Below are 9,569 nucleotides of genomic sequence, written 5' to 3'. Positions count from 1 at the left end.
GGAAACAAAGGGTATTTTTTGTTTGTTTTGTATTTTAAATGGAGAAATTCTGAAAAGTTTTCCCCTGAGAATAAGGCAAGCATATATGGTCTCATCCCTTCTATTCAACATTGTATTGGACGTCCTAGCTAATACAATAACTAATTATTGAGATTATCTAGTTCACAGGATAAAAAAATCAATATACAAAAGCAATTGCATTCATATATGCTATCAATAAACAATTGGAAAATTAAATTCTTTTAAAATTCTATTTACAATGGCATTAAAAACATGAACTACTTAGGAATACATTTATCAAAATATGTGAAAGACCTGGAAACTGAAAACTACTAAAGGTAATTTTTTTCTAAGAGAAATCAAAGATTGTGTATTGGAAGAATCAATATCGTTAAAGTGTCCATTCTCCTCAAAATTAATTTATAGAATCAGTGCAATGCCAATTAAAATCAGAGCAAGCTTTTCTTGTAGAAAATAATGAGATGATTCCAAATTTTTAATGGAAATACGAAGACTTAAAATAGCCAAAATAATTTTGAAAAATAAATGTCGTGCAATGAGTTCCCTTATGTGACATTTTCCCCTTGGTTTTTGGAAAAACATCTTATGGGATTTTCTAAGTAATTGACTACCACTGAAGATTTGTTAGGCGGTGGTCTGACTAGGAAGCCATCCCTGGTAACTGACAAGGAGCACGTGGACTGGCTTATAAAAGCACTGGAACATAGAGCTTCCTGGTCGATGAGAGATGGGAGGCATGGCACGTCCCTTGGAACATGGAATCTCCATGCTGAAAACCTTCCCAGACCTTGTTGAGAGCTGTGCCTATTGTGAGTGACACTGACTGAGAAGTGGCAGAGAGCAGCACTGGCCAATAAGTGGCAACAACCAAGTAGTACCAGTCTAGAGCGGCCACAGAGCTGTTTCAGTTGGGAGCTTGTCTGCCCTGAGAGCTGTTTTGGCTGAGAGCTGCCCTGATTAGCAAAGGGAAAAAATGTGCTCTCCACTTCAGGGACCTTTCCAGACCTTGCTTATGTACCTCTTCCTGAACCTAAACCAGAGGTGTATCCTGTTACTTCTACTTGTATTCTGTTACTTCAAGTTGTGTCCTTTTACCCTAATAAACCACAACACCATAAGTATAGTCCATGTGCTTTGTGAAACATTACAGCAAATTATCGAATTCAACAGAGAAAAAGAATGCCATGGAAGGAGTGGTTGATGGCAGAGATAATGGAAAAATTGGAAAGTAGGGATATACTTGACCTCTACTTTATAGGAACTAGCTTTATGTTGATTCTTATTCACGAAATTATCCATCCAAGAACAAAGTTGAAAGCTGTACACTACCTGATTTTATGACTTATTATAAAGCTTCAGTAATAAAGAGAGTGTGGTACTAATTTAAAAATAGAGTTATAGAGACCCACACATATATGACTAATTGATTTTTCAACAAAAATGCTGAAGTAATTCAATGAGAGAAAAATAATCTTTCACCAAATGGAGCTGGAGAAATTCTATATCCACAAGGAAAAAAAATTAAATTTAACTCTTACCTCACACCATACACAAAAATAATCCTAAAAATGGAGCATAGACTTAAACGTTAAAGTTAAAAGTATAAAAGTTCCAGAAGAAAACATAGGAGAAAGTATTTATGATCTTCACAAAAGCAAAGAATTTTTAAGCAAGACACAAAAATCAGGATCTATAAAACTATTGATAAATGAGACTTAATCAAAATTAAAGATTTTGGCTACTGAAAAGAAAACTACTAAGAAAATGAAAGGGCAAGCCATGAAATGAGAGAAAATATTTACAGCACATATATCTGACAAGCAACCAAATTTTTTTAATAGACAAATTATTAAAACATTTCATTTAAAAAGATAAATAAATGGGCAATAACCTCAGGGGGTAGGCGAATAGGAACTGACCTAAGTAACTTTAGAAAACAGTGTTTTAACTGGATACAAAAAGAACTGCACATAAGCAATGTACACTATTTGGTAAATTCATTTCTCACAGAAGTACAGCATAGCAATTCTGTAATTACTTTACTATAAACAGTAGGATTGAACAAATAAATAATTATATTGTAGACAATGAAGGCCACATGTCTCACTGTCAGAGAAAGAAGTTACAAATAAACAAGATGGAGACGGGAGGCTAGAATTAACCCTGTGGTGCTACCCAACACATACATATGAACTCACATGCCCTTTTAAGATTGATAGATGATTAGCTAGATAGATAATAGACAGATAGATAAATAGATACAGAAATATAGATATGTGTAGATACATGAGTTAGTACACATACATATATTTCCTAGCTCTGTCAGGTGAGAGGGCCTATGCAGTAACACCCCAGTAGCAATGAGCACACCTTATACAAGTATTCAAGGTTAATATCACCAGTAATAAGACATATCAGCATCATGTACCCCCTGATATTATACACAGAGAAAAGCACATCATCTCTGTGGTATTCTCAGTAATGAATAATATCAATTTAATCATGAGAAAATATCAGGTAAATGAAAGTTGTGGGGTATTCTACAAAAATCCCTGACCAATACCCTTCAAAACTGTCAAGGAAAGACCCAGGAATTGTTACAGATTGGAGGAGACTAAGGAGATACAAAAACTAAAAGCAATTTGGGATTCTGAATTCATTCCTGGACCAGAAAAAGTACATTAGTGGAAAAAAATCAGTGAAATCTGAGTAAAGTCTATAGTTTAGTTAATAGTACTGTACCAATTTCAATTTCTAAATTTCAGTAATTGCACCCTGGTTACATAAGATGTCCCGTTAGGGAAAGCTAGATAAAAGTATACGGAAACTCTTTACTATTTTTCATCTCTTCTGTAAGAACTACTGAATTTAAAATAAATAACCAAAAAGATTTAAATCAATATAATACTACCCCCTTTGACATAGTGATTGGCTTAAATATACACATACCAACAAACACAAGATAGTCCTTTTGTAGAAGTGAGTACATGACTTAAGTCCTTCCAATGAGAATGATGTCCAGAATTCTGTTCTATACTTAGTTTAAAAAAAAAAAAAAAAAAAAAAAGCTCTTTTTTTCCTGATTGAAAGTGAATGAGAAAGGTTCTAGTCCTTATTACTTCAAATATCCATCTTCTGATCATGAGAAGAAACTGTATGCAGGTGGATGAAGTAGTATGAAGCTGACATCAAGCAAGAAAGAATAGAGAAATGGAAAGAAATTAGGCCTCTAGTGAAATAATTGAATATTGGATTGTTTCTTGAAAGCCGCCTTTCTTCTGAACTTTTCAGTTACATAAGTAAATATTCTCTTTGTTGTTTATGACAAATAGGTTGGGTCGGTGTCACTTTAGTCCAGAAGTATCATAAGTGATACAGAATTTGATACTTGTTCAAGTGCTGTAGTTAATACATACTAAAATGTAGAAAAAACTAAACTAGAAAACCGCTACATTTTTATGAAGTTATCTCGCTAAAGAATTACAAGCTCAGCCAACAGTGACCTGAGATTGTATGACTGTTCAAATTGTACCAAGGTGGCCAAATTCACACTCATATGAAGTGGGCCTCCAAAGTGATTTTGGACGTCATGAGGGGAATCATCCATGATGTTCATATGCATAAAATATGGAGGACAATAACCAATTGAGATAATTCCAAACAACAGAAACCGAGGCTGCCAGATTTGCTGACCAACGACATCACTACTCAGCTATCACAGAATTTTTCCCTAATTCTGTCAAGCAGGATATGATTTGGGCTGTGTTGTTTCGTATTCTCCCCTTTTCCAAAGGGAAGTTTTTATAACAATCGTCATGTTATTCTTCCATCATTGTATGGTCAATGTTTTGATGTGAATAAGTTATCATTTAGTTATTGAACACTTGACCATTAGGAGGTATATTCAGACCTGCTGGAAAAAACTAGAGATTGTCCAGAGATATTTGGAGCTGGATGCAGTAAATGTGTTTAAAGATTTTTTCCTTTGGGGAGCTAGTGTATTTTATTTATTTAGATGAGAACATTCTTGAAAATATATTTACGTGAAGGGGTTGACTGTAGTAGACATTGTTGGTTGGCTTCCAATCATTGGTACCTCCCTTCTTCTATTGTATATCTGCAGTGTTGTTTGAATGGAATTTATACCAAAGTCCAAGAATGACCCCTGGTTATTTTAAGCCATTAAGAATGTTGCAATAATTCTAGCAACAATGATAAATTTAGGGTTTAATAAATTACCCACGACTAAAGCATTTAGCATCATGCCATTCTCTAGGACAGAATAATTGGATCAAGGGTGGGAACATGACTTGATTGGTCCAATCATAGTGCATCTCATAACTTTGGTTTTGTGTTTGAGATGTAAAATGAGTAAGCCTTTAGCTGTAGTTAGCTGTGGCAACCACCATATGAACACGATGGGGAGCCAGAACTAGAATGAAGCCAACATCTTAGAAGGCACAAGAAAGATAAAAAGAGCCCTGAGTTCCATCACTGAGTTCCACTGGATCAAAATTCACATAAAGCCCATCCTGCCTCCAAACATTTTATCAAATAAGCCAACAAATTTTATTTATTGTTTACATGTATTTTCCATATTAGGATATAATAATGTGGCTTAAGAATTAAGCTGTTTCTAAAGAAGAAAAACATAAAGTCTCAATAAGCACAAAATCTACACACAAAAAAAAGGAAATGAAAAAAAATCCACAAACAAGAGGAATTAAGCACAGGCGAGTAAGGAACAAAGAAGACAGCACTACCAAAAAAAAAAAAGCACTACAAAATGACAGTAATAAACTCACACCTATCAATAATCACACTGAAGTAAATGGCTTAAATGCACCTGTAAAGACACAGAAAGTGACAGAATGGATTAAAAAAACAGGATCCATCAACATGCTGTCAACAAGAGACACACTTTAGAAACAAAGACATAGATTTATTAAAAATCAAAGGATGAAAAATAATATATCAAGCAAATTACTACCAAAAAAGAGCAGGATTGGCAATAAAATAGACCTTAAAACAAAGTCTACCATAAAAGACAAAGAAGGGCACTATATACAATGACTAGGAAACCCTGGTGGTGTAGTGGTTAAGTGCTACGGCTTCTGATCAAAAGGTTGGCAGATTGAATTCGCCAGGCTCTCCTTAGAAACACTATGGGACAGTTCTACTCTGTGCAACAGGGTTGCTATGAGTAGGAATTGACTCGAGTGCAACAGGGTTTTATATAATGATTAAAGGGACTATCCATCGTGAAAACACAACCATAATATACATCTACGCACCCAATGACAGGGCTACAAAATATAAAACAAACTCTAACAGCATTGAAAAGAGAAATTGACAGGTCCACAATAATAGCAAGAGACTTCAACACACCAGTCTCGGTAAAGGACAGAACATCTAGAAAGAAACTCAGCAAAGACACAGAAGAGCTAAAGGGCACAGTCAGAAACTTGATCTCCTAGACATATATAGAACACTCCATCCAACAGCTGCAAAGTACATATTCGTTGCCAATACACATAGAACGGTCTCCAGAATACACCACGTCTTAGGACACAGAACAAAGGTCAACAAAATCCAAAACATTGAGATAATACAAAGTATCATCTCTGAACACAAAACCATCAAGGTAGAAATTAACAGGAAGAGCAAGGAAAAAAACTTAATTACACAGAAACTGAATAACACCCTGCATAAAAACCACTGGGTAATAGAAGAAATCAGAGATGGGATAAAAAAAAATCAAAAATCAAATAAGAATGAACACACATCATACAAAAACATTTGGGACACAGTAAAGGAAGTGCTCAGAGGTCAGTTTATAGCAATAGATGCACACATCAAAAAAGAAGAAAGGAACAAAATCTAAACATTAGCTACACAACTCGAACAAATAGAAAGAGGACAGCAATAAAAGCCCACAACCACCAGAAGAAAGGAAATAATAAAGATCAGAGCAGAAATAAATGAAATAGGGAATTGTTTTTCTAAACAGTAGAAAGAATAAACAAAACTAAAAATTGCTTCTTTGAAAGGATCAACAAAATTGACAAACCACTGGCCAAATTAACAAAAGAAAAACAGGAGAGGATGCAAATAACCTAAATAAGAAATAAAATGGGAGACATTATATCAGACCCAACTGAAATAAAAAGGATCATAACAGAGTATTTTGAAAAACTATACTCCAACAAATTTGAAAACCTAGGAAATGGAAAAATTTCTAGAAACACACTACTTACCAAAACTAACACAAAATGATGTTGAAAATCTGAACAGATCCATAACAAGAGAACAGATGGAAAAGGTAATAAAAAAAACTCCAAACAAAAAAAAGCCCTGGCCCAGACAGGTTCACTGGAGAATTCTACCAAACATTCAGAAAAGAGCTTACACCAGTACTACTCAAACTATTTCAGAACATAAAAAAGGAAGCAATACTTCCAAATGCATTCTATGAAGCCAGCATAACCCTGATATGAAAACCAGACAAAGATACCACAAAAAAAAGAAAATTACAGACCAATATCTCTCAGGAATATAGATGCAAAAATTCTCAACAAATTCTAACCAATGGAATTCAGCATCATATCAAAAAATAATACACCACAACTAAGTAGGATTCATACCAGGTATGCAAGGATGGCTCAACATTAGAAAATCAATCAATGTAACCCACCACATTAATAAAAGGAAGTAAAAGAATCAAATGATCATCTCAATTGACACAGAAAAGGCATCTGATAAAGTCCAACACCAATTCCTGATCAAAACTCTCAATAAAATAGGTATAAAAGGGAAATTTCTCAACATAATAAAGGGCATCTATGCAAAACCAACAGCCAACATCATTCTTAATGGAGAGAGGCTGAAAACATTCCCCTTGAAAACAAGAACAAGACAAGGATGCCCTTTATCACCACTTCTATTTAACATTGTGCTGGAAGTTCTAGCTAGAGCAATAAGACAAGAAAAAGAAATAAAGGGCATCCAAATTGGTAATGAAGAAGATAAACTGTCCCTGTTTGCAGATGATATAATACTCTGCATAGAAAACCCTAAAGACTCTATAAGAAAACTGCTGTAACTAATAGAAAGATTCAGCAGAGTAGCAGGATACAAGATAAACATACAAAAATCAGTTGGATTCCAATACACCAATAAAGAGAAAGAAAAAAAGGAAATCAGCAAAACAATACATTTATAGTAGTTCCCCAAAAAATAAAATAATTAGGAATAAATCTAATCAAGGATGTAAGAGACCGATAAAAAGAAAACTACAAAACACTACTGCAAGAAACCAAGAGATCAACATAAATGGAAAAACATACCATGCTCTTGGATAGGTAGACTCAACATTGTGAAAATGATAATTCTACCCAAAGCAATGTACAAATACAATGCAATCCGGCTACAGATGCCAACAACATCCTTTAAAGAGATGGAAAAACTAATCACTAACTTCATATGGAAACAGAAGAATCCTTGGATAAATAAAGCACTATTGAAGAAGGAGAATAAAGTAGGAGGATACACACTACCTGACGTCAGAAACTACTATACAGCTACAGTAGTCAAAACAGCCTGGTACTGGTACAATGACAGATATATTGACCAGTGGAACAGAATTGAGAACCCAGATGTAACTCCATCCACCTATGGTCAACTGATCTTTGACAAGGTCCCAAAGTCCATCAAATGGGGAACAGAAATTCTTTTTAACAAATGGTGCTGGCAAAACTGGATGTCCATTTGCAAACAAAGGAAACAGGACCCATTCCTCACACCATACACACAAACTAATTCAAAATGGATCAAAAACCTAAATACAAAATCAAAAGGTATAAAGATCATAGAAGAGAGGCGAGGTCAAGATGGCGGAGTACTCAGAAGCTTCCGGTGGACCCTCTTACAACAAAGACAGAAACAAAAGTGATTTCATTATGTATGGAAATCTGGGAGCCCTGAACATCAAAGGCAGAGTAGAGGAACCAGACTGAGTGGCAGGGGGAGGGAGAGATGGTTTGGAAGCAGCGAGCAGTTACCAGACCTGACCCAGCGAGAGTTTGAACCCTTCAGGCCTGAGCAGCTCATGGGTGAGGTGTGAGGCAGGCAAGCGGCAGTGCTTGGGAGGCATGTTTTCTGCACCAGGAGAGACCCAGGGCCAGAGAGTCTACACCGCCACCCAGAACCTTTGAGAAGCTACCCTCATTGGTGAAAGATAAGTACTTGCCTATGGCTTACTGCATGAATCAAAAACACCCCGCTTAGGGAAAAACCTCTCTCCCATTTACCTCCCCACTCCCTGCTCTGCACTGAGTCCCGGACTGGCTTCAGCAATTGCCAAGTCCCCTGGGCTGGAAGTAGGATCTGTCACATGCCAGGAGCCATTCTCCTTTTCTTGGAGAGTGAACAAATTAACAAACAGGGGAAAAAATAAACTGCTGACTCCCTTAAGCCAGAAACCCAGCAGGTACAGCTTCTTTGCCTAGGGACAGGCATAAGGGTTCCATGGACTTTGAGTGTATTTCCCCCTGCATAGACTTGCGTGGGCACAATCTCAACAGTGTAGGCCCTCATTACTGTGGTACAACAGGGTATATAACAGTAGTCTAACTTCAACTGTTTCAGATGTGAACTGGCAGGTTCTTGACATTTGACACTGCTCTGCCCATCAAGCAGGGTCTTCACCTATCCACATCAGAGTCCTAAGGTATGATGGATCCACCCAAGCCACCTAGCCACCTGCGATAGGGGCCCATGAACAAGAGGTGCCTCCCAGTCCTTACAGCCAACAACATTAGGTGCTCATACTCTAGCTGCAAAACCCACCCACCTACATGCTTTAGGGAACAGGGACACTCAGGGGCAGCCCCCTGCCTTGCTCACAGTGTGTCCCCCTACTGCAGCTAGATGCCTGTGCCTACACTGATCACCCATGCCTGTCTAGGACTGTGAGAACCTATACCACACACTTGGTGGCTATCTACCTGGGCCCCTGAGCTGAATCCATACAGGAGGAGTGGGAAGACTCCTGAGCTCACATACCTAGTAACAGATCTAAACACCTGGTAACAGGACATTAGAGCTTGAAAGGTGCAAATAATCAAACTAGCTCATAGGAGCAGCCTATCTGGACATATCAAAACAAAACAGGAAGCTAGGACACAGTAAGAAAACATAAAATGAACAAATACAATAACTTATTGATGACTTGGAGACAACAGTCAATATCCAATCACATAAAGAGGCAATCCATGATGGCTTCAGCAAGCTCCCAAAATAAAGAATCTAGAAATTTTCCAAAGGGGGAAAATTTCTTGGAATTACTGGAGGCAGAATACAAAAAGATTAATATACAGAACTCTTCAAGATATTGGGAAGGAAATTAAACAAAACACAGAACATGCAATAGAGGAAAATAAAAAGATTAGAGAAGACCACAACGACAAAATTAACAGGCTGCAAGAATCCATAGAGAGACAGCAACCAGAAATCCAGAAGATTAACAATAAAATTTCAGAATTAGACAA

Source organism: Trichechus manatus, unplaced genomic scaffold (assembly GCF_000243295.1).
Source record: "Trichechus manatus latirostris isolate Lorelei unplaced genomic scaffold, TriManLat1.0 scaffold00086, whole genome shotgun sequence".
Lineage (NCBI taxonomy): Eukaryota > Metazoa > Chordata > Mammalia > Sirenia > Trichechidae > Trichechus > Trichechus manatus.
The sequence above is the reverse complement of the archived record's forward strand: the minus strand, read 5'-3'. Positions refer to the sequence as shown.